This window comes from Schistocerca americana, chromosome 1 (genome assembly GCF_021461395.2).
Source record: "Schistocerca americana isolate TAMUIC-IGC-003095 chromosome 1, iqSchAmer2.1, whole genome shotgun sequence".
Taxonomy (NCBI): Eukaryota; Metazoa; Arthropoda; class Insecta; order Orthoptera; family Acrididae; genus Schistocerca; species Schistocerca americana.
This window is the reverse complement of record NC_060119.1, coordinates 717,456,531-717,484,526: the sequence shown is the minus strand read 5'-3', so window position 1 is coordinate 717,484,526 and position 27,996 is coordinate 717,456,531.

Sequence of the window (27,996 nt, the reverse complement as noted above, 5' to 3'; positions counted from 1 at the left end):
AATCTACCTCGTCTGGGAGTCAAAACCACGACTTGAAAAGTTATCCCGATGGGTAAAAACAATAGGCAATGTCAACTTTATGGTTATACAAAATAAATATAAGAGATGATGATAACAGCAAAACGTACTAGAAAATTCCTCACCAGGACTCGAGCCCAGGGCCTACTAAATCCAAACACCAATCTGAAAGATCTGTGTGCCAGTTATACATAGGAAATATGAACTAGTTTCGAAATATTTGTGTTCTGTCTAGCTATTTTGACTTAGCACAGCGAGTATATTCTAATTTCCCTGCATTTTAACTCCACATACACTCTTATCAAAATCTGAATTTCCCTCTGTTTGTACGTACAAGTACTCATCTTCAATCTTGCATAGCACTTATGGGCTATTTACACTAAGATGGGTTTCATACGGCCAATTTTACTGGAAATTTGGTCCTCAAACTTTTATGATGCTACTCCAAGCGGGTGTAAAATGAATGTGCGCAACGGAAAATAATAAACACTAAAATGAAGATTTCGCCCTGTCTACCCCCTGAAGCAGATTTTAGGATCTCTTAATTCTATAAATTACAATCTAAACATAAATGAATGATGAAGGCACTAATCCTACTGAATGATAAACGTTGTTTCTGTTTACATATTTATTGTAGATTTAAAAAACCTTTATATTACAAAGTTTACATTTCCTAAGTAAATTACTGATAAATTGCCCAACTCTGACCGTTATTATAACTGCGTGGTCTAATATCAATAACGCGAAATGACTGACATCATCTACGTACCAAACACTAGAAGACACTACTTTCAAAGATGATCTACGGTGGTGTGGAAGCTCAATGGAAATAAACTAACGTGATCACAGCTGTTTAGCTTTTATAGTCCTAATAAACCGAAGCAATTTGCGATATCACAGTATGTACTGCGTCCGGTGCGTCGAAGTGATGGTTCTCGTTCTCGTCTGCGACAATGGAAGAACTCCAACCACAAATAAACTCTTTCAAACACTAGGACGGCAGAAGGTGATCCTCTGACTAATATACTCTAATACTGTCTTCTCCTCTCTGTGTTCTACAGACGAGAAACGTGAACTCCCAACCACAAGGACGGAGTTCAGATAACGTCACAACGTAAGTATAGGCAGAGGAAATGCTCTCAATTACTGAACGTTGCGTTCTCAACGACGACTTCCAACCCGGAGGTGAAGTCCAGAATCGTATAGGTTCGCAACAGTACAGTTCCTAACTGTTCTAACTATAAACTCTACTGAGAGCAAAGACAGCTAGTCCGTCCGTACCAACAAAAGCTGATATCGTGCCACCGTCACAAACGGGCGCTCACAACGGAAGACCTCGTCTCTTCAGCGCTGGCTTCCCACCATCGTAATTCTGAAAACGAATCATATTCCCGAAACCATGGAATATTCTCCCTCCTTACAGATTCTTCCGAACGCCGACCAACCATATATTAGTCTTTTGTCGTCCAGCGCGGTAAGTTTGCGAGGAAAAAACTATACTCGTACAATGGTACGATTCTGAGTAAAAATCCTTGGAAAAAACCCAGCCTGCGTGGTTTCCGAGGTGTCGCTTCTTCGTGCCTCTCACCTGCGTCCAAGGTTTTCAGCGTTTCCGAAGTATAATCCTTCCGGTTCGGCTACAAAACCGGCCGGTCGCGACCCTGTTGTGCTCCAGCACTTAGGTGATACGACGTCCGTCTTGCTATTTCCTGTGTTTAAGCAGGACCAACACGCCTGTGTGTGCCTTCCACCCAGCGCTCCAGTTCTGCCAGCCGTTCCATTTCCACTGGCGTACTCCATATCAGTGACCTCAGTAGTCATTAGACATCGTGAGAGAGCAGAATGGGGCTCTCCGCGGATCTCACGGACTTCGAACGTGGTCAGGTGATTGGGTGTCACTTGTGTCATACGTCTGTACGAGATTTTCAGACTCCTAAACATCCCTAGGTTCATTGTTTCCGATGTGAAAGTGAAGTGGAAACGTGAAGGGACACAAAAGCGTACAGGTCGACCTCGTCTGTTGACTGACAGAGACCGCCGACAGTTGAAGACGGTTGTAATGTGTAATAGGCAGACATCTATCCAGACCATCACACAGGAATTCCAAACTGCATCAGGATCCACTGCAAGTACTATGACAGTTAGACGAGAGGTGAGAAAACTTGGATTTCATGGCCTAGCGGCTGCTCGGCACATCACGCCGGTTAGTGCCAAACGACGCCTAGCTTGGTATAAGGAGCGTAAACATTGGACGATTGATCATTGGAAAAACGTTGCGTGGAATGTCGACTCACGGTATGCTATCCGATGGCAGGGTGTGGATATGGCGAATGACCGATGAAAGTCATGTTCTAGCGTGTGTAGCGCCAACAGGCTGTGGCGTTATGGTGCGGTCGTGTTTTTCATTGAAGGGGCTTGCACCCCTTGTTGTTTTGCGTGGCACTATCACAGCACAGGCCTACGTTGATGTTTTAAGCACCTTGTTTGTTCGCACTGTTGAAGAGCAATTTGGAGATGGCGACTGCATCTTTCAAAACTATCGAGCACCTGTGGCGGAGTGGTACATGACAATAACATCCCTGTAATGGACCGGCCTGCACAATGTCCTGACCAGAATCCTATAGAACACCTTTGGGATGTTTTGGAACGCCGACTTTGTGCCAGGCCTCACCGACCGACATCGATACCTCTCTTCAGTGCAGCACTCCGTGAATAATGGGCTGCCAATCCCCTAGAAACCCTCCAGCGCCTGATTGAACGTATGCCTACGAGAGTGGAAGCTGTCATCAAGGCTAAGGGTGGGCCAACACCATATTGAATTCCAGCATTACCGATGGAGGGTGCCACGAACTTGTTAGTCATTTTCAGCCACGTGTACGGACGCTTTTGAACACATAGTGTAAGACATCATCGGACGACAACTCCGCTGTCATCCACAAACAGCATTAACCCTCCTTGTATTGGCTGACCAAGTGCAACAGTAATGGACCTTCAGCCAACAAAGTGATATCCGCCGTCTGTACAACACAATGCATGTTCGTTTCCGTGCTTGCAAGCAACATTACACCGGTTATAAATGTACCAGCATTTCACATTTGTATGACTTATCTCGCGCTTACATTAACCTGTGAACTTGCAATGTTAATCACTTGCAATGTTACCTGGAAAATGTATTCCCTATGTTTCATTATTCTCCATTAATTATTATTTGGCTTACGATTTTTTTCCGTCAGTGTATTTGTGAGTGTCCTCAAGCTTTTGAATTGCCCATTCATTGAAAGTTAGACCTTTGTGTGCATCTCCAAAGCACTGACGTGCAGCAGCATAATGCTGTCTTGTTTCAGTGAGGATGTATATACTATTACATGAGCTTAGTGATTATTAACTCCATATCTTCAAAGAATTTCCCACTGCCAGTTATGACAGAGTCATCGGTGCATGCAAATTTACGACATGATACTGTAGTGTTCGCTATGTAAAGGCCCAAAAGGAAATTTGAAGGCGGTGAAGTGATATTTATCGCTTCGATAAGCTGCATTTGAGTGTTGGAATTTCCATTAAGAGGAACTATGGCTTTCGTACCCATCAGCAAATTATTTCTGAGCAAAAATTTGTCTGTCCCCGTCTGATAATGGTTGTTGACCAGATCATGATAAATATTACACTTCTTTATGTGCAGAGAATTGTTTTCCACCAAATGGAAGTGACCACCCTTGACTGGCACAAGAGCAGCGGGTGGAGAGCTGAAGCTGTGTGCTGTTCGCATCTGTTTACTGTCCTTCGTTACTGCGATCTGCAGAAGCCTATTTCTGCACGTGTATCACTGCTATGAAAATTTTACAGCCAACTGCGTTACCATCAAAGGAACTCGCTATGATGACCGCGTGTGCTGCCACTTAATAATATGGTTCCACGCTTTATGGTGGCTGTCGTATAGCCCAAAGGGTGTAAACCATGTGCAGACCGCAGCGGACAGTCATTTGAGCGACCTGACCGTCATCGAATGAGTGGGATGATTTAGCTGTATGTAATTCACTTACATTATGTGAAACAAATGAGACGACCTCGTACTCACTGACAACACTAATCGCCTGCGAGAAGAAGGCACGAGGAGGGCCAGTCAATAAACAAATTCCAGGAAATGTCAAAGGTTCACTGTGGTTAAGACGTAATCACCGTACTTTCTGTAAAATTCAGATAACTTCTATAGAACTATACAGGTTTTTAGGTACGGATTTGGAATGAGATACTATGGGAATTTACACTATCATGTAGAAAAATATCGTTACATAATTACTTTTTTTTGTTGGTAGATACATGTCTGCAAACCTAGTAGGGAAGATAGGGGTACATATATGATTTTTAAAGTATATAGTTTTTAAAGTATAACTTGGTGTATACGCTTTTACCTTGGCATTACATTTAAGACGGCAAAATAATTTCATGTAAGTAGAAAGCGAGCTCCTAAACATGCCCCGAATATGCGGCAGATTTACGCACCTAAGGCAACAAGTTTACGCATGACATAGAACTCGAAAATGAGCAAGTAAAACAGTAATGATCAACGGCACGAGGATGCAGAAGGTAGTGGAAACCACCGCCTGTAAGACACACAATGTGTGCCCACAGGACATCTGACCCGTAGTTAATACAAGTGTCATGAGGATCTCACCGCTGGCTAAAGGCTTCGGATTAGTTCATCATTCAGATCTCCGTGAGGGGATAGCCGAGGGCGCGGAAAAGATTGAATAACCAATGAAAGGGTAACGTTCTAGAAGTTGGAGAGTGAAATTTCTGAAATTTGAACGTGGCAGGGGAGCTACGAAATCTGAAAAGGGAAATGCGGACGCTCAATATCTACGTATAATGGGGTCAGTGAGGTGAAACGGAAAAAAGACAAAAACACCTGGTCAGACAAGTGTAGGGTAATATCAAGAGCAACAGAAAATGCTATAACGGCAGGAGGATTCGTTATGGATAGGAAAGCAGGGCAGAGAGTTACTGTGAACATTTAAGAGATAGAGTTGTTTTCATGAGAATAGTCAGTTAGGCATGGCGACCTCGCAAGCAGAACATGAAGAGACAGAGAAAGTATGTGAGGATCTTGAATGGGCAGTTCAGTGCATAAAGGGAGATGAACATCTAATAATCATGGGAAATTAGAATGCGTTTGAAGGGGAGGGAGTAGAAGACAGTGTTACGGGAGAATATGGATTTGGTAGTAGGAACGAGAGAAGAGAAAGACTAATTGGGTTCTACAATAAATATCAGTCGGTAATAGAGAATACTCTGCTCAAGAATCACAAGACGAGGAGGTATACTTGGAAAAGCCCGGGCGATACGGGAAGATTTCAGCTGGATTATATCATGGTCAGAAAGAGATTCCGAAATCAGATACTGGATTTTAACGCTTACCCCGCAGCAGGTACGGACTCAGATAACAATTTAGTAATGATGAAAAGTAGGCTGAAGATCAAGAGACTAGGCAGGAAGAATCAATGCACAAGGGAGCGTGATACTGAAGTTCTAAGGAATGGAGAGATACGCTTGAAGTTCTCTGACACCACAGATACTGCGATAAGGAATAGCTCAGTAAGCAGATCAGTTGAATGAATAGTTCAAACAAGGCAATCACAGAAATCGGAAAGAAAACCGCAGGTAAAGAAAGATAACTGCATATAAACCGTGGATGACAGAAGAAATACTTCAGTTGGTCGACGAAAGAAGAAAGTACTAAAATGTTTAGGGAAATTCAGGAATACAGAAATGAAAGCCACTTAGGAACGAAATAGATAGGAAGTGCAGCGAAGCTAAGGCAATACGGCTGCACGAAGAAGTGAATAAATCAAAAAAGAAACGATTGTCGGAAGGAGGGATTCAGCATATAGAAAAGTCAAAACAATCTTCGGTGAAATCAAAAGCAAGAGCAGTGGCGAAACAAGCGCTGTATCATTTGAGCGAGTGTGCCGGGACTTGCCACAGTTCACTGCTACTAGCGCTACGTCATCATAACGTGCCTGTGCGTAGCATACAAAGTATTGTTTCATGATCTAAGGATGAAGTTGAAATATTAAAGTAGCCTTTCCAAACTTTCTCAACATATGCTTCAGTATATTAATGTTTAAGTTGTTAAATCTCAGAACGATCACATGAATATGTTTCCGCAAATACATAATTTTAAATAAAAAACAAGTGGTGGTAAATAGTAAAGCTAAGGAGGTCACAAATTGTTCAGGATGTGTAAGTGTACGCCACAATTAACTGTTATTAGTTTCAACTTGACCGGAATAATATTTTGGTCAAAATCAACATTTTTACAAACTGAAGGTGCTAAATATTATACTTAGAAAGATGAAAATTGGTATGAAGCTTCAGTTTGATATAAAAACATTAACTATGTGACTCCATTAAGCTACCCCTAATGGTTTTCAAGTAATCGACTAAAAACTAAATCTGGAATAAGAACGTCCTTATTTGTAATAGAATAAGTATCATTTATATTAATGACAGAAAGTTCTGATCACAGTACTTGATTACATCCATTGAATAATAAAGCCATAACAAGCTTCAAGACTTTGATGTAAATACCAATGAATACAAGGCCTCTTAAAGATGTGGTTCAGAGGTCACGTTCTACTGTCGGTTCTGTTCTAAAAATTCTAGCCGGCGAAATTTAAATGCATTCGAGCTAAACTTTTTTCTGTAATTAAAGCCAACTTAACTCCATTCACATAAAAATTAGGAAGATTGTAAATTGATTCATGACCGAGTTGTTAAATAATACATGTAGGAGAAAGCGGCCATTTAGACACCGCTACCCGGGCATAGAGCAAATGACGGCAGATGTTCCGTTCGCCCGTCCGCTGAGCCCATATATAAATATGGCCTGAGAGGCAGCAGGAAGACACAGCGGCGAGCGGCCTGAGCTGGCGAGGCAAGCGCATCGCTGCCGTTGCGCGCTTCGCTTACTCGGCCGTTGTGAGCTCGTGAAGAGGTTTTCTGTGCTGTGGGCGCCGCGGAGAGCAAATTGTCGTGCGTTGTTTTGACAACGCGTGCAAATTGTCGTGTTCCGCGCCTCGCAGCATGGGAAAGATGGGTGCGCAGAGGAAACCTGCCGCTACGAGGGGTCCTTCGGTTGTGCAACTCACCGAGTCTGCCGACCGTGCAAGGAACTCCCGAGAAGACGAGTCGCGGCCTGTCCCCCCTTTGTACGTCAAGTGCAGAGGCGGTTGGACAGCGCTGTTCGACACCATGACGAACTGCGCTAGGAACGAGGTGGTCTACGAGTCTGTCGATACAGACTCGCTGATCTGCGTTCAAGCCGCAAACGTGGCCGACCACAGGGCGATCAAGGTCGCAGTGGCCGACCACATCGTCGACGCGCCGCCGGCGCGAGATAAGGCACCTTCCGTAGGAAGGATGAAGACGACTAAGGCACTCCTCAGGGGGTTACCTTGGTGCTGTGATGAGGCAGCGGGAAGGGCTGCTGCGAGCCGGGTTCGGTAATGCAGCCGCAAGGTTGCACAACCGGACCAACAGGAAGAGGGCGCCGCTCTATGCCGTGACCGTGCAAACGGTCGACGGCGGGAGCGACATCTTCGACTTGCGGAAGTTGCTGGGCTTCCCGGTTACGACGGAGGCTCTCCCGACCGCCATGAACCCTCAGCCCCAGTGCTTCAAGTGCCAGGGCGAGGGCCATGTTGCGAAGTATTGCCGCAACGCGGCGCGGTGCGTCAAGTGCTCAGGTGAGCACGACAGCCGCGCCTGCGACCGCGGCAGCAACGCTTTGCTGACTTGTGTCCACTGTGGCGGCCCGCACGTCGCCAGTTGGCGCGGTTGTGCGGCTTTCTCACGCCGCAGCCGTGCCGGGGGCGGCGAAGCGGCCGCGGCCGCACCAACGCAGCAGCAGAAGAGAAGACGACGTCGGAAACGGCGTAGGGCGCAGAACAGCCCGGCACAGCTGAGGGGCGGCGTAGCAGCAGATCCACCTGCCTGGGGCAGGGACGGCCGCTCGGAAACGGGCAGCCAGGACGCAGCTCGCTCTCCCGTGAAGAGATGTGACCTCGAACTCGGCACCGCCGTGAAGGAGGCCACAGCAGCCCTCAAAGCCGTCATGGCGGCGGAGAGGGCTGCCTTCGCAGCCGCCGTGGCTGCAGAGAAGGAAGAGGCCTTGAGGCAACTGGGTGCAGTCTTCGCCCAAGGCCTCAGCGCAGTCGTACCTGCGAACACTCCTGCGACCTCGCAGAAGGACGTTCGCGCGCCTATCCCAGCGGTTGCCCCAGCAGCACCGCTGGTGAAAGGTGCAAAGAAGAAAACCGCCGCCCCAGCGGAACCGGTGGCAACGCCGACTGCTGCGGGACCGGGCCCCGCAAGGGATCGAGAAGCCAATAGGGCAGTCTTCATCGCACAAGCGTCGCCGCGCTGCCGCGCCGAACTTTTATGTTACAGGGAGTAAGCCACTGCGGCCAGCCCAGGAGACTACAAGCGAGTCCAGCCGCAGCACCGGACTGACCCAGCTAACGACCACGCAGTACATAGGTAACGTTGCACGATACCTCACGCTAACCCCCCTCACCTTGCATGCTCTGTCGCAGATAGCAAGCCGCTACTGCCCTTACTACCCGTCCTACTGTCGCAGAGGTTTTTTTCCCTTGGCGCTGGCCTTGGCACTTTTTTTCCTCTGCTCTTACAACCGCTACCATTCGATCGTTTTCGACCACTTCTATCTCCTGATGGACCATGTTAATGAGTAGTCTTACCCAGACGCATGGATAACATCACAGCCCGCATCCTGTGACGCCTGATTCAAAACTAACATGTATACGGAGGTGACAGTAGAACTATTGGTTTGGTCACCACGTTGGTGTGGGCGTGGAGGGGCCCCATCCTTTATTATTATTTTTTTTAAAGCAGGAAGACACACTTCGCACCGAGCTGTCACTCTGTCCACTTAAGTCAAACGCCTGCTTAGGCGCTGCCTCGGATGACGTCACAGCTATTCTGCTGCTAAACGCATGTTTTCGGTACAAATAGGAAGTGAACTGGCGAGGACTGTTTAGATTTCACGGAAGTAACTGCCTGTGTGCCGCTCGTAATGTTAATAAAACAGGGTGACTAGTGGAGAGATTATTTTCCACTTTTGTAGCGGGCAATTAACGTTGATGATTAGAAGTCAGGGCGAATGATCATTTAATTGGAACTTATCGTAGAGGTCTCCTCTGAACTGGTTATAGTGCTGTTTATGATAGAGAAATTATTATAATGTATTATTATCAAGATATAACTATGTTTTGGCGCGTGAACTTTTATTGAATATATGAATCAGTTAAAACATAAAACTTTTATTTATAATAGTAGTTCCTGATTCCGCTGTGTAAACAGAAAGTAGAAATATTTCTTTCAGTGAGCACAAGAAGAATGTGGACTAACAGACTGGAAACTATGGTCGGTATGTTCTCCATCGCTTTATGGCTAACCGCAAACATAGTTTTCAGGCTCTTGTAAAAGACGGCGAGGGAACAATAAATACTTCTTCTTCTTAAAAACCAACCCACCGCTCCACAGAGCGTAACATTGAGAGTGCTATGGGAATTCCACTGTAAAATGCAGAGGAGAGAGTGGATAGATGGTAAGAGTACACTGAGGGGCTGTACAAGGGAAAAGACTCATCTGATAACGTTGTAGGAGAGGATACAGGAGTCGACAGGGAAGAGATAAGCGGTCCAGCATTTGAATCAGATTTTAAAAGAGCTCTGGAGGACTTAAGATCAAACAAGACAGAACGGGTAGGTAACATTCCATCGGAATCTCTAAAATAATTAGGGTAAGTTGATACAAACCGGCTATTCAATTTGGCGTGCAGAATGTATGAGACTGGCGATATATCTTCACACTGTTAGATTAGATTAGATTTACTTTCATTCCAATTGATCCGTAGTGAGGAGGTCCTCCAGGATGTAGAACATGTCAGAAAAACAACAATACATGGCAAATATTTACAACTAAAACAAATAAGCTAATGTAGCATTCCACAGGTCCCAAGTGGAATGATCGTCATTTTTTAATGAACACTGTACGAAAGAGTCATTTTACAAATACTAATGTACTGAATTTAAAATAAAAAGAGGTTTTTATTTATTTATAAGGTAATAAACGTGTCATACAACTACTATAATACTTATTTACAATGAACACATTACTGCACTGAAATAGTGCAGAAGTTAGATTGTATATATATACATATATATCTGTTCGTTTTACTGAGAAATTCATCAATGGAGTAGAAGGAGTTGGTCACCAATAAATCCTTCAGGCTTCTCTTAAACTGAATGTCATTGGTTGTTAAACTTTTTATGGCTTCCGGCAAGTTACTGAAAATGTGTGTTCCTGAATAATGCACACCTTTTTGTACAAGACTAAGTGACTTTAAATCCTTGTGAAGATTATTCTTATTTCTAGTATTGATTCCATGAATTGAACTATAGGAAAAACATTATCCACACAATTCCGAAGCCGATAAGTGCGAGAATTATCGCACAATCAGCTTAACATCTCATGAATCCTAGTTGCTGACAAGAGTAATGTACGGAAGAATGGAAAAGAAAGTTGAGGATTTGTTAGATGACGATCAGTTTGGCTTTAGGAAAAGTAGAGGCGCCAGAGACACACTTCTAACGTATCAGCTGATAATGGAAACAAGACTGAAGGAAAGTCAAGACACGTTTATTGGATTTGTCGAGATGGAGGAAAGGTTAAAGAATGTAAAATGGTGCATAATGTTCGAATTTCTGAGAAAAACAGGGGTAAAGTATAGGGGAAGACGGGTAATATACAATTTGTACAAAAACCAAGAGGGATACGGTCGCAGGTTCGAATCCTGCCTCGGGCATGGATGTGTGTGATGTCCTTAGGTTAGTTAGTTTTAAGTAGTTCTAAGTTCTAGGGGACTGATGACCTCAGAAATTAAGTCCCATAGTGCTCAGAGCCATTTGAACCATTTTTTGAACCAAGAGGGAACAATAAGACTAGAAGTACAAAACGAAGTGCTCGGGTTAAAAAGTGTATAAGACAGGGATGTAGTCTTTCGTCCCTACTGTTCAATCTATACTTCGAAGAAACAATGGTAGAAATAAAAGAAAGGTTCAGAAGTGGATTTAAAATTCAATGTGAAACGATATCAATGACTAGTTTCGTTGATGACACTGCCATTTTCAGAAAAAGTGTTGAATGGAATGAACAGTCTAATGAGTACAGAATATGGACTGAGAGTAAATCGAAAAAAAAGAATGTAATGAGAAGTTTCAGAAATGAGAACATCGAGAAACCTAAAATCAAAATTGGGGATCACGAAGTAACTGAAGTTAAGGAATTCTGCTACCTAGGCAGCAAATTTTACACATGACGGACGGAGCATAGGGGACGTAAAAAGCAGACTATCACTGGGAAAAAGGGCAATCCAGGCCAAGAGAAGTCTGCTAGTATCAAAAATAGGTCTTAAGTTGAGGTATAAATTTCTGAGAATGTACGTCGAGAACCCTGCGTTGTATGGTAGTGAGACTTGCACTGTGGGTAAAATGGAACAGAAGAGAATCGAAGCATTTGAGATGTGGTGCTACAGAAGAGAATTGAAAATTAGGAGGACTGATAAGGTAAAGAACGAGGAGGTTCTCCACAGAATCGTCGAGGAAAGGAACATATGGAGAATACTGACAAGAAGACGGGAGAGGATGATAGTAGACCTGTCAAGGACATCAGGGCATAATTTCCGTGGTACTACACGAGCTGTAGAGGGTAAAAACTGTAGAGGACACAGGGATTGGAATATATCCAGTAAGTAATTGACGACGTTGGTTGTAATTACAACTCTGAGATTCTTGATTTCTTGTTGACTACTTGTGTCGATTGAAGCAGTATATACCAAGGCAGGTTTCGTCCTATTCATCAGACTTCTGTAGTAAATCAGAGAAAGGAAGAAGAACTGCTGAGGCCATTCGTTGAGACATGAGTGCTTGGTAACAGACACTTTGGAAGGACTAGTTTGTGAGAGGAGATTGAGAGGAAGGAGGATAAGAAATGACAGACGACAGTAAGGGATGCGGAAATTACTCAGATCTGAAGAAGACGGCGAAAGGCAGGAGAGAGTGAGGAATTACCATGTGACCTGCCTTTGAACAACACACCACTAACGGTATTAAAAGTACGCCTATCCACATTTGCCCTTGTTATTGCTTTTAACAATTTTTGCCCTTATCAGTCCTGGTTCTCAAGAGCTAAGTCTTCCTGTTTGCTATTCATTCGTTAAAATAGCTTTTTACCATTTTCTATATTTTATTCTTCTGTGCCTTTATGTTTTTAGATTGCGTTTGCAACAGCTGTTTTCTTAAGATTTCCTTGACTAGCCGATCAGAATGGCAATGAAAATTAGTGCATAAACGGGCCCCAAAACACAACCGCATAAACGTGCCCCATCACCATATCTGAATTAGTTTCGAAACTACGGTAGTAGCTTTCAGGCTTATAAATTACGCGAATGTACCTCCTGAAGTAGAACAATATCCTGTAAACGAAATGATATTTATCTATTCTCGATTCCAAAACTTATATATTCCCTAGGAGCTTCGATATTTGAATAACAAAATTTACTCGCCTTGCACAAAAACACAATACGTTACCTGCGCTAAGACTTTTCAGTGAACTTGTGCCATGAAATTCCTGAGAGCTTTCGGTAGATGGCAGTACTAGGTTTTCATTGTTGGTAGCGCTCTAGCGAAAATGGTTGGCGAGAGAAGTGCTCTGCGTAAACATGCCCCATGAGTAAATGGGCCCCCGTCTCCCCTACACACTCAAATCCTCGAGCCACCGTACCGTAGCACACCACTAAACAGAGGAAGCAAAAGAAAATGGCGGACGCCATTCATGAAGTGGTTCTGTATGGTTATTCGTTTTCCACATTTTAAGTGGAATAACACCGCAGCAATACATGGTAATTTGGTGAAGTGTACGCCAACATTGCACCGTTATGTGACTGTGTGACAAGGTAGCGCACACGCTTCCACTGTGGTAAAACAATTCTGAGTGACGAAATACAAACTGGCAGGTCATCTCTCTGTAAAGAACAGAGAATCGCAAGAGAAGTAGAGGGACTGGTGATCGAGGACCGGCTCAGAACATTCGAGGCGAAAGTGCAAAAACTGAAAAACGGTCGTAGATCAATTTGCAGCATCTTGGAGGACATACTGAACAGCACAGAGTGCTGGGTTAGACGACTGTAAACGTATAAGCAAGGCTACGTTTACACTCGTGGAACATAGTGTGCGATGCTGTTGAGTATGTCCTACAAGATGTTGTAAACTGATCCATGACTGCTGAAACCAGTACCCAAAGCACGCAGAGCCGAAATATCATCGGATATGTTGTGACAGAACAATCCACATGACTTCCTTAGCAGCCAAATCACTGTACATGAGTGTTAGGCGTATGACTACGACCCTGAGATAAAGAAAAAAATAAAGCTGTAGAAACATGTGGTCGTCATCACCGTCGAAAAAGGCACAGACGCAACCATTATCCGGCAAGGTTATGCTGAGTGTTATTCTGGGACTGCCATGGTGTTGTGCTGACAGATTATCCCTGTAACGGACAAAGCTGTGTAGGAGCACGGTACCAAAATCTCCTGATGATATTATGGGAGGCTGTGAAGGAGAAACGTCATGGGAAGCTGTCTAAGTGAACGGTTTTGCTCCATTACAATATCCCAGCTTGATATGCACAGGACACAGTCACAGATGCTACTTCTTTGGGCCTGACCCTGTCTTCTCCTGGTATGGGATCCAGCAACTTTCTCATTTTTCCTTGTACGAAGAAACCACTGCATGACAGGCATTTGCTGAATAACGAGGAGGTGAATGTTTTCTGAACAGTCAAAATACAGAATTAAACAACTAAGATCTCTATCAAGCCATCCATCACTGTGAAAAGTGTGTCGGACTGAACAGTGAACATGTAAAGAAGGACTGACACCATCGCCAGATTTCGTGGTCGCAGTTAGCTGTTATCAAGGTTTTAGTGAAACCTTTACGATCACTGATGGTAAGCAGAGTGCAAAACTTTAATACGATTATGATCGAAACAGACGAAATGAATTAAAATTTGTGATGCAGCCGGGATTCGAACTCTGGTCTTCTTTCTTGCTAGGCAGGAATACTAACCATTGCACCCCCACAGTACAATAGTTAACATTGCTGCACGAACCACCTAAGCTGAGTGCCCTCCTCAACACAAACTTCAATTCGTTTTCCCCTAACATATTGTCACTACTTCCAGGGATCTCTGATATTGGAAAGCATCCCACCATTGGATGTAATCGGACGTCCTTGTACCATTGGTGATCTTATAGAGCTTATAATTAATTGTTTCCCTGAGACATTTAAGTCTCTTATTATTAGCTATGATAATGATCGAAGGAGACGAATTAAAATTTGTGCTGCTGTTGGGACTCGAACCCGGGTCTTCTTGCTTGCTAGGCAGCACAAATTTTAATTCATTTCGTCTGCTTCGATCATACAATAAGAGACATAAATGTCTCAGGGAAACATTTAATTATAAGATATATACGATCATCAATGATACAAGGACGTCCCATTAGGTCCAATGCTGGGGTGCTTGCCAATATCGGCGAGCCCTAGCCGTGGTGACAATATCTAAGGGAAAAATGAAGTTTGTGTTGGGGAGGGCACTCAGCTTAGTTAGTTTGTGCAGCAATGTTGACCATCGTAGTGCAGTGGTGTAATGGTTGGCATTTCTGCCTAAAAAAGCAAAAAGACCCGCTTTCGGGTCCCAGCTGCAGCATAAATTTTAATTCATTTCGTCTGCTTCAATCATTATCGACAGCTGATCAATTCCAGTCATTCCACCAGGAAGGAGGTATACAGCTCGTGTTGTCTGTAGTTCAACCACGCCTAGACGGTCAATACCGCTGTTCTATAGTGTCCGCATTGTTACTTTGCGCCAGGAAGGGCTCTCAAGAAAGGAAATGTCCAGGCGTCTCAGAGTGAACGAAAGCGATGTTGTTCGGAGATGGAGGAGATACAGAGAGACAGGAACTGTCGATGACATGCCTCGCTCAGGCCGCCCAAGGGCTACTACTCCAGTGGATGACCGCTACCTACGGATTATGGCTCAGAGGCGCCCTGACAGCAACGCCACCATGTTGAATAATGCTTTTTGTGCAGCCACAGGATGTCGTATTACGACTCAAACTGTGTGCAACAGGCTGCATGTTGTACATCTTCACTCCCGACGTCCATGGCGAGGTCCATCTTTGCAACCACGACACCATGCAGCGCGGTCCATATGGGCCCAACAACACGCTCTATGGACCGGTCAGGTTTGCATCGCATTCTCTTCATCAATGAGTGTTGAATATGCCTTCAACCTGACAATCGTCAGAGACGTGTTTGGAGGCAACCCAGTCAGGCTGAACGCCTTAGACACACTGTCCAGCGAGTGCAGAATGGTGGAAGTTCCCAGCTGTTTTGGGGTGGCATTATGTGGGGCCGAGGTACGCCACTGGCGATCATGGAAGGCGCCTACGATATGTGAATGCCATTCTCTGACCGATAGTGCAACTATATCAGAAGCATGTATATTTGTATATATGGTCATTAAGGCTGAATAAAATTTTCAAACCTTTTTAAACTATATTGGCCAACCGGAATTATCCTAGTTTCTCCATTATAATATAATTTAGTACCTTCTGAAGTAGTATTTTGGGTTAAAAAGTTGTATAAAAACGAACTATTGCTACATTTTATAACTATCTTTTATAGGAGCAGATAATCTTTTTTGAGAACTTATCAATTACATTTTAATTGAAATATGGCTTCTCTTAATATTAATAAAAATTATTTAACTAAATGAATACCGATTGATAACCAGAAATCAGAATTTAAGAGAAGAAATCAAAAAATTAACGTTATAAACTTATACAAAATTCCATTTGCTGTGTTACAATTGGTCCAAGAAGTTGTGGTAAGAGAATGTTAATGACTCAAATAAGGTTACATTGAGATAAAATTAATGACATATATTTATGTAAGAAGTTTAGATTAACCAAAAATCAAGAACTTATAAACATGTGTAAAACAATGTTAAAGAAAAATATAGATGGAGTCTTTGACTTTGCTACTTTAATTAAAAATAATGAAGAAATTATACCATAAGGTGAATGTAAAGATAGTTCAGTTGCTTTATTTGATGATTTTATTCTTGAAAATTAAGATATGCTTCAAGAATATTTTACTAGAGAATTAGTTAGGGATAATCTACATTTTAAAAATATTTTTATATGTAAATTTTTATTTAAATCATCTGTACAATGAGTTCATTGATGGTGATTTAAAATCTGATGAGTTTGAACAAAAGTGTGGTAAATGTTAGAATGACGATAAATCTGGTTTTCTTATAACAGATGTGACAAGAAAAATGAATGAAGGATCATAGTGAAACAAAATTAAAGATTTTTCAACGATATTAAACCTAAAACATAAAAATGTAAAACTGTAGCAACATAAAACAAATTATAAAACATAAAATTATAAAAAACATAACATAAAAAGCATAAAATTATAAAAAGACATAAAACATAAATCATGAATTTATAAAAGCATAAAACATAATAAAAAACGTTAAGAAATTATTAATTTTTTATATTTATCAATTGTTTGTTTTGTATGACTGAAGTTGTTAAAGAAACTGAATAAAATAGAAAGATAAAGGTCCAATTACAAGTGTAAATAAAAAAATGGAAGTAACAACCTAGAACAGATTATGAAAAAACCTTTTATTGATTTGATGGAAAGAGTTAACAAGGAAATCAAGGTCTAGGCGAAAGGTATTGAAGGCAACTGAAGTTAATACAGAGGATGTGAATCAGATGGTTCCTTCATACCAACATCACCATTATCTTAAAGATTTAGTGATGTTAAATCAATGAAACACTATGATAGTAGTGTTGGATATTTTACACTGAGTGAATCAGAGATACAAGATGCATTGAAGAAATATGCAGAAATGTTTAAGAAAGAAAAAAGTTAAAAAATGAACAAAATGTAAAGAAAATAAACACAAGTGAAAGAATGTGACATTATATTAACCATAGTGAAGATCAAGTTATTGGATTAAGGCTTCTTGGCACATAGAAATTTGTTGATAAATTACTTGTAAAATTTGAAGGAGATATATTAATAGTTGTTGAAAAGACACATGAGGGTACAGATAGTTTAATGAATCATCACAATGGATGCCATTTTTACAGTATTTGAAGCTGTACTGTTTGGTTCAGGAACTTTATAATCTGAAAAGACTCTAAATCAAATCAAATCAAGTAGAGGTACTAAATATAATAAGTCATTAAAAGTAATTGTTGATGCTTATTTCCTAAAATTTTCAGCAGATTTAAACTCAAGTATAGATGAGACAATAGTTGGAGGGTTAATTAGGAAAATATATGGAAAAGCCAGTTGAATATGATTGGATGAGTGATGTAAAGATTTAATCTATAAGTTGGGAGCAATTCATGGTGAAGAATTGGCAGGAAATAAAAATTATTATAATGAAAAACTTGCAATGACACTAATGTTAATAAATAATTTTAAAGAATTTATTGTTAATAATCTAAAAGATATACCTGATTTTAATAGATTTTTGAATAATATGGTAAAGAATTCAAAATGTGTCATACTGGTTGCAATTATTGCAATTCATGAACAAAATTGGAAAGATTAGCTAGAGGTGATCAGGGAATAAATAAATTAGTTGAGGCTTGTAAAAAGCATGATATTCCTTACAGAGCTAATAAAGAATTAGAAAAAGGCATGAAGATGGAAATGAACACCAAAAAAAGCATAAAATAATATATTCTGAAGATTCAAATTTAGGAAGATGAGGAACAACAGTGGTAAGAGGAATAACATTTGGTAAAAGGAAATTAGTAGTGGGACTTTATGAAAATCGTTGGAACTATATGTTTTTAAACAAATTTTCAATCAAAATACATTTCATTAAATCTTCATAAAATTGGAGTCTATACAAATGGATAATTTTAATGTCAGATATTCTATGACACTTAGTGATAAAACTAAACCTGAAGTAATTAACATTAAACTAAATAATGAACAGTTAAATATAGTAGATAATTTTTTAACTCAGACTCAAAGAAGAGAGATAGATTAAAAATTGGTGGAAATTTAACTATAACACTAGGTACACCTGTTGTGAAAAAAAATATTGAATGTTTAACAAAAAAGAAACATGAAGGTGAATTTTTACCAATTTTACTTACAGCGTTAGGAGTATTTGGTTTTTTAGCTGGTGGAGCAGCTGCTGTTGAAAAATTGTTTCACCATAAACTAAAAAATGATGCAGAATAACAAGAAGAAAAAGACATAGTCTAGCAACAGAGAAGAAAGGACGTGGAGTAACAAAAAATTGGGAACAAAACATTTCCAGAAGATAATTAGAAAATATAATTAATCTTTATCAAAAATTTGATATAGAAAATCTTGCTAAGCAATTAAAAATTAATCTTTTAGATGCATTTTGTAATTAATAAATTATCCAATACATAAAATTTTTTGAATATGAGCAGTAAATTTAGATGTTTTTCAGAATATTGGTATTCATTGGATACGCTATTATAAGAATAATGTTAAAAATATTGTGTTTGATTTATTTGGTGGAAACACACTACAACAATTACTATATAATTTTGGATAAAATAATCTATATTATAATGTTGAGAGAATACAAAATTTTGATGTCGTTATTTGTGTTCATTTATGTGTATTTCAGTTAAACCTATTGTTAGATTTATATATATTTAATAATGTTTTGGAGGTAATAAATATGAAGAATCATAAGAAATGAAAAAGAATTTATGATAAATTGGGTGAGATCTTCACAGTTAGTAATAGTTTTGTTGGTCTTCATGGAAGTATGGTAGACTTATAAAAAGTTGTACAAGTAGTTATGATACAGTTACAAAACAATATTTATAAAGTGAATTAAAATATCTTATTATCAGATTTGAATATAGGAGTATTCTCATGTGATTCAGTAACTATGTCAACAAGGATGAACTGAAAAATCTTGTTAGAAGGGATGAAAACACCAATATCTTCTCACATTTCAATAAAGGAAATGCAATTTATGATGATACCGCAGTAGATTACCATAAAAAGATAAATAATGTGTCAACTTCCATTAATTATGCAGTAGATAGGATTAATATGATAGAGATGAAGGCACATGCTAAACAAGTCTTTTAATCCACAATTATGACAGGAAATGACAAAAAATAACTTTTTGAGTGCATATTTACCTGTAAAAAGTTGTTGTTATTGGTAAAAATGTAAATAAAAATTTATAATTATCAATTCTGATATCTCAATAAGTGTCTTTGATAATATTTACAATGTAACTCCTGCCACCTGATCAGTATAAATAGCACATAGAACAAATTTTAATTATGAGGTTAAGGGATTCTATTAAAACTATTCCAGCAGGCGTAAAAATAAATGTATCTGAAGGAATTTAATCTTATGTAAACAGATGAACAAATTAGTGTTTGAAGTGTAAAAAATTTAGTGATCTTACCACTTTCAACAACAAAAAGTGGAAGACAAAGAACTGAATGTCTTTGTATATTTCATAAAAATAAATAAAGAAATTTTTTTAAAGAATTTTGTATCTCATGGTTTACAGCATAATATTCATGAAGAAATTGTTAATGAATTAGATAAACCAATGAGAAAAATTTTAAAGGAAGAAATATTATTTCTTTTGGTATAAGTGGTTTATGGCAAGCAGATTTAGTAGAGATGGATTCTTGGAAACTGAGTGCTATCTCAAAAATAAAGAATGGATATAAATATTTATTAACTATAATTGATGTTTTTCCAGAATTTGTGTGGTCTATTCCAGTTAAAGATAATTTCACTAAAAATATTTCAGAAGCTTTTGAAAAAAAAAAATTGGAGCTAAGAGCAATACCAAAACGACAAACAGATAATGGCAATGAGTTTTGTAATAAAGATTTTTAAGAAGTTATTAAAAAAATTAATCACAACTCAACTTTTTCAGAATTGAAAGCTTCTGCTGTTGAAAGATTTAATAGAACATAAACACAAAACATGTGAAAAAATTGCTGTTCATGGTAATTGTAAATGGATTGATTTAGTTACAAAATAATTGATTAATATAATAATACAAAAAATTCAACAATAAAAATAAAGTCAATGGAAGTGAAAGAATTATAAACTAACTAAAGTTATATGTAACAATAAATCAAAAGATATTGTGGGCTCAGATGTCACCAGGTATAGTAAATTTTAAATTTTGATCAAAATAACTTTGATCATCTTTAGTAGTCAGTCAGTTCATTTAAATATAATTTTTTTATTTCCATTCCTTTGTCACTTCATTTTAATAATAATATCAACTTCTTCTTTTGCTCTCATGTTTCTTCCTATCATTCTTTTTCCACTTGAAAACTTTGTTCATTTGTTTTTAAGTAACTTTGTGTTTTAGTTTCATTTCAATTTCTTTTCTTTTATCATCCTTCTTTTTCGTCCACATTATTGTGTTAATTATATTTCTTTCTCATTTTATATAAATTACATTATACTTATACACTCTTCTGGTAAATATACATTTTTCACATGGCCACACTTCCATATAAATAGATTATTTCATAATTTGGTTTTTAACTGATAGATCGGAATTTTCAAATAATTGAATACTGTAGTAGGTAAATATAATTAAAATCATATTTACAATAATTCCAATTGTAAAATGAATGAAAAATGAAATAAATGAAAAAAGTTCACACAGTGATTAAAATCATGTGATGAAGGAAAGGAAATAAAAATTACATTTAAACAAAAAAATTGAATAAAATAATGATCAAAGTAATTTCCATAATGATCATTCGAACCCACAAACTCCTGCATGTTGTTACTACCCTATTCATTACAGCATGCAACCAAACTATTTAAAGGAACTTTTTTTTAACGGGACTGAGTATCACAGGAAATTCCAAAATTTTTTCGTTAGTTACTCGCAAATGAGTGTCCACCAGGGTGAATGGCTGCAGGGTGTGATACCTGGGATCTTAAGCTACACAACAATACATTTGGTTTCAAAAAGTCAGTCCCACCACTTGGGTGCTCTCCTTGTCATAAGCTTACCAGACAAAATGTAAATCACCTGACCTGAAACTTCCTCAAAAATTAAAAAAAATGTTTGTAAGAGTGGTACTTTGACTTGAGATCTTTGCCTTTTGTAGGCAAGTGTTTTCCTGCAATTTGGTAGCTCTGCATGATCTAATCATCAATTAGAGTCTTCAACTGGATATGGCACTGGCTTACATGCCACCCTTATGGCGTCAAATCGAGAAGCTCACACCAGGCTGGTAGTCACAATTTTATTTATCTGTATATGCATGAAGTGCAACTGCAATCCTTTTCTTGAAGAGGCTGAAATCAGTAGGATGTGTTACAATCTCTTTTTTGTACAGTTTTTGTCCTGTACAACTTCCTACAGTACCGTGGAATTTGTCCCTTTGTGCCTTAAGACATGTCCTAACGTCCTATTCCTTCTTCCAGTTAATATTGTCCACATATACAGGGCGTAAAAAAAACTATGTGTTCAAAATTGTAGAGAGTTAATAGTAGACAAAAGAAAACACTTTTTATGTAGCAAAAAAGTCAGAGGTGCACTTTATATGTAACAAAAACATACAGTTTGGAAATAGTTCTACCTCGAGATAGACACCTAACTTCAGTGTGAGACAATGAACACTCATAATGCTTCCCATTTTCTCATAAAGCACTGCAAAGATGTCGGAATTTGTAGGGCGAGCCTTATTAAAATTATTTTTACTGCATCGTCAAGCACAGATTTCAATCCATCGGGCCTGTGTTTAGACACAAGACCCTGTCTATGAATACAACAATGTATCCAACTAGTGTTTGGTGCTACCGATTTTACTTTGGCAACAAGCCCAGCATAACACTCTGTCATAGATTTCGCAGCATCTCAATAAATGCCTGCACACCGAGTCCAGTCTATTCGATTTTCGTGAAAGTATTCGTCAGTTAACTTAAAGACATCTCCTCCAATAGTTCTCTCTTTTCATGGATTACAGATTTCTTCTAGAGACTCCCTATTAATGTAAGGGACGAAAAGTAACAAAGTGACTAAACTGGCAACATCAGTCGATTCGTCAAGTTGCATTGCAAAAGGACTGGCATGAACTCTTTCCAAAATTTCTTTTTCGAGGTAATTTGATATATTTTCAATCCAGTAGTTGATAGTATTGTCGGACAGTGGTACCACATCAACTTTTTCTGGGATAGGTTATCCAAGCATGCACTGTACTACATCATTTATTCATTGCACACTAAATCTTCAGCTACAGAATGAGGTTTTGCAGTTTTACCATTTCTATAACTATCGCAATAAGATGCTTCAAGGGTATTCTCATTATCATTGTTTGCAGCGGATACATTTTCCATTCGTCAGCTTTTCTTGTAAAAGGTCAGTAGATTTGTTTATGTGGGTGGATGTTTAGTTTATAAATGACGTTTAAGTAGAGAAGGTTTCACATTACTGTTAGCAAGAGTGTCGCCTCAAACAACACGCTGTGGACTTGGACAGTCCTTGTCATCTATATGTGAAAATCCAATCCTAATATAATTATTATACTATCATTTCTTCACACACGGTGCACTTTTGTCGGATTGACACACATCAGTAGAAGCTGAATGACCTGTTGACACAACACTAACTTGCGATATAGTTAAAATCTGTTTCCATTTCAAACTGTTGCTTTTCAACCAGTTACCCATTTTAATCTGAACGGATACAATTCTGATTCACAACTGACAAGTTACTGCATTTGCCACAACAAAAGAAGTAGGCTATTGCTGAAAAATCAAAGCCCTGACAACCATGTAACCGTTGTTAGTACTGTTAGAACACAAAAAAGCTGGCAGACTAAATTTCCATTGTATGCATTCCTAACGTTGAAAATAATATGAAAAATTTCCGATGTTACATATATATATACCAAGGGGCGCAATAGGGTTAATTCAATTTTTAAACAGTAATAATAATTACTGTTATTACTGCTATTATGACAACACTGCAGAAACTAAGGAAACAGTAATAAGCCTAAACTCGAAACCCACCATTATGGAAAAGAGTTTTGGCGAACCCTTGAAATATTTTGCGAAACCTCTGGGGATTCGCGAGCCATAGGTTGGGAAACGATGATCTAATATGCTCAAAGCAATCAAGTGTTTCACTAATAACGGCTGCACCTTCAACCGAACTGGCAACCAGCTCTTCAGGAGTTCTTATCGGTGTATTGTACACCAAATGCTTCCTCTCCCCTCAGAGAAAGAAGCCCACAGAAGATCTGCAACATCTCTAAAACAGTATTCATCATGCCGCAGTTTGAACTCTATCTCACGACATCACGATTGTCAAAGCCTTCATTGATCTGTAGCGGGGAAACAGCGGGTGACTGTGATATGTTTGACACATAACAAAAGTGCATCTTTATATTACATCTAAACCCTATAAAATTTGGGATACGTAGTTTCTTACACCCCATATGTTTGTTCACTGAATGTGTGGAGAATCACCTCTTTTCTTACCTTAGCAGTCCACTTAATTTCGGTGTCCTTCTGTAACAACACATATCAAATGCTTCGATTCTCGTTTGTCCCAGTTCTCCCACATTTTATCATTAACATCCACACAGAGCTGTGCTCGAGACGTTGTACACAGAAATTTATTCCTCAAATGGACTGCTATGTTTCATAATAGTAGACATCTTTGTCAGTGTTAGTTTGCTTTTCATATCTTCCTTCATTCGTCGATCTTGCTTTATTTTGCTTTCACCTCTTCAGAACTCCTCCACTTCCATTATAAAGTGCCCCAAAATTTTGATTCTGAGATCATCTTTAATCTTACTTCAGTTACTCCTCGTTACTGTTATCTTCCTTCGATTTTCTGTCACTCCATTTTCTATGCACATTAGACTGTACTTCCGTTCACAAAGTCCTGTTACTGTGCCTCACTTTCACTGGGGATAACGATGTCATCCTATCATTGATACCTTTGACCCTGAATTTTGATCACGCTGCGAAACATTTATTTTATTTCTTCGTGACTTCTTAGAGGTACATATTGAACAGTAGAAGCGGAAGACTGCGTTTCTGTCTTGCCCCCTCGTTAATACGAACACTTTTCTCCTGGCCTTACTGTTCCATCCTGATTTGTGCATGTATTGCACATTATCAAACTTTTCCTGTAGCATAGACCTATTTTTCATAGAATTTCAAACACTTTGCAATATATTTAATACCGAGCGAGGTGGCGCAGTGGTTAGACACTGGACTCGCATTCGAGAGGACGACGGTTCAATCCCGCGTCCGGCCATCCTGATTTAGGTTTTCCGTGATTTCCCTAAATCGCTCCAGGTCAATGCCGGGATGGTTCCTTTCAAAGGGCACGGCCGACTTCCTTCCCCATCGTTCCCTAATCCGATGAGACCAATGACCTCGCTGTCTGGTCTCCTTCCCCACAACAACCAACCAACCAATATATTTAATATTGCCGCGCGCTTGCTCCAGGTTGAAAAATTCAATGAAGATGTCTTAATTTTTCTTTGGTGATGTTACCATTATTAAGTGCAACGTTAGATGTTCTTGTGTGATGCCTTTAGGCTTCCGAACGCCAAACTGGTCGTCATCTGTCAGATCCTCAATTTTCATTTCCATTCCCTTATTCCTTATTTCTTACAGTAACTTGGACCCGTGAACTGTTACGTTGACTGTGCGATAAATCGAGCACTTGTAAGCCCTTGCTATCTTTTCGAGACTGAGTGTATGATATTGTTCCTAACTTCCAATAGCACGTCTCCAGTCTCATAGATTCTGCACACTAACTTGAATAACTATTTGGTTTGCACCTCTCTCTGTGAATTTAAAAACTGCGGAGGAATGTGATCTATTCCTTCTGCCTTACTGTTTGCGAGTCTTAGAAAGCTCTATCAAGCTCTGACTCCAATATTGGATTCTCTGTGTCTTCCCAATCGACAGCGATGTATTTTTCTATTGCGTCACATATAGCCAAGAAAAATATACTAATATCAAACAGGCTTTAATTTGAGGAAGAAATTTCTGAGAATATACGTTTGGAGCACAGAATTGTATGTTAGTGAAACATGGACTGTGAAAAAACCGGAGCGAAAGGAAATCGCAGCGTTTGAGAATTGGCGCTACAGAAGAATGTTGAAAACTACGTGGACTGATAAGGGATTAGAGGAATGAGAATGAACGAAATGATATGGCATGTGTTAAGATATCGGGGAATAACTTTCATGGTACTAGAGGGAGCTGTAGAGGGTAGAAACTGTAGGAGAAGACTGAGATTGGATTATATCTAGCAAATAACTGAGGACATAGGTTGCAAGTTCTACTCTGAGGTGAAAGGGTTGTCGCAGAAGAAGAATTCAAGGGGAGCCGTATTAAACCAGTCAGAAGCCTTATATATGTACCGAAATCAGACAGTGCTTCCCTAACGCCTAATGTAAAGGTTCTCAGTATACTTTCCAACACATCCGATCTGCTCTTTCTTCAGCGTTTAACATTGGGATTTCTTTTGTAATCTTGATGTTGTCGCATTTACTTTAATTTCACTGTAAGTTATTTTGACTTTTATATATGCCGAATATGTCCTCCCGCCTAACGTTTCCTTTCCGATTACTTCATATATTTTATTTGCAGCCATTTTGATTTTGCATTAATGTTAATTAACGAATAACCTTGTGAATTTGGTGTCCCTATGTGACTTTGCTGCAAGCGGGGGGTCGATGTCGGCAGATACAAAGGCATTAGATGCAGTGACGGAACACATCATTAGGGCAATCTCACTTGCAAATAGTCTCGTAAGTATGGAAATAGAGTCGGGCGCCCATGCAGTGTGAGCTTGTAATTAATGCCGTGGCGACATTTACATCTCCAGACAGGTAGCTTGGCAAAGGCTGAAGACAACTTAGCATCGAAGCTATACGCAGGAACTGGAAATTGTGCGACCTTACGGTCTCCAGATTTTCTCTTACTGTGTTCTTGGCAACTGCTGGTGTAGCTTCATACAACCTTGTGTCATTCGCTAAGGGGATTCTTCGTAAAAACCTTACAGCGTTCCTCTCGATTACGATCAATTTAACACCACTGTTCTTCACAAAATTATGAGGAAATGTGATGAGATTTTTTTAAGGGTCCAGTAATATTGTAGAAAAGAGTCCACAGGAAGTTCCCAGTAATGTAGAAGGAAGGTTGGAATTCGTCGTCACATCAATGCCGAGATCATTGGATACAGAGAACACTAGCTCACCTGGACAATGGTGTTTAAGAGATTCCATTAGAGAGAGAAGGTGGGGCGAGGAGAGGGGATTCCAATCTGTGTCTCACCGTTCAGCTTTATGTTTCCCGCGGATACCCTAAATAGTTTCAGGTGAATACCAGACTGTTTATAGTTTCCTCCCCCGTCCATTACCAGCTGTAACTTTTCTTCGTTTCTAAAGACATCAATGTCTACTGGACTCTGCCCTTTCTCCATTCTAAAGCCCATAGTGGACACGCCTAACACTGTCGGTGATCCATACACTCACGCCTTGCCACTCTGGCCTGAATTGAATGTACCATTTATTAACATTTTCGTGCTTTCTTCGTGGTGTTGAAGTTTAAACGAACAGCTTGTGGATCTAAGGATAATGCATTAAGTCTTAGTCAGGAATCCTTATGAATGAGTAGCATGAGACGTTCACATTGGATGTGTATTGTTATTGTCTGAGAAATGGAAGTGGACAAAGCGGTCATCACGCATATTTAAAATAATATATGGACATACAAAATTAAAATTCATCCAGTGGGGCAATGAAAATAAATTCGTGAAAATGGCAAAAAAACAACGAAAGTCTAAATCTCTGCAATATGGAAAGTGTATTTTGGTTAAAATAAACTTAACGTCCAAGAAAAGCTTTAATTTTCAAAAATGATTACCTAACCAACGCGCGGGCCCCTGGCGATGTATATCGAACTTGCGACTCTATGTCGACCAAATGACTCTGGTGACGCGAGCTATGGATACTGTTTACAGCGTTGACTAGAGCAGAGACAAAAGGCGAACGTTTCCTAAGTTACAACTAATTACAAATGTAAAGAGTAACTTTACTTACTTTACTTCTCAGCCAGTTCTTCTTCACACACTATTCTTTATGTATTTGTTGCCAAAACTGAATAAAGCCTGTGAAGAAGTACAGGAATTTACTAGGGGGTTGATGCTGTAGGAGCCTCCTTACAGAATTCGGCACATGCCTCAAGTACCGTACGTGGGAGATCCTCTGCCTGCCCTTTGTCAAGGGGTACTGTCCACTCAGAAGGTAAGTGGCAAGAAATTCTCCTTGTCTCAGTGGCTGGGAGGATCTACACCAGATAATCGGTTTCAGGAGCTGCAGCTTGATGACCTTCATTTTCAACCACTTATATTGCCAGTGATGCATGACCCTGAGCTTTAATAGCGAGATGAATGAGGGAGACCGTAATGTTGTGTTACAAAACGTCTTGTCCATCCCACTGTGGATACTTCAATATACAGTCGCTGCTCTGGATACCTATACGCGCCGTTACCCAACAAAACAGCGCTTCCTTTCCTATCGTCTGAAGGTAGAGGATGGAGTCCTGGATGTGCTGGCTGCTTTCTATTTTGTTTACGTACGCTGAATGACGTGACTGCATTTATCTGGTGCAGAAAAGGAATTTCGGAGCAGACAATGAATTTCCGAGCAGACAAGGCATTTCGTAGTACGAATACGTCTCATTCACACCAGGGTCCTCAAGATCGTAT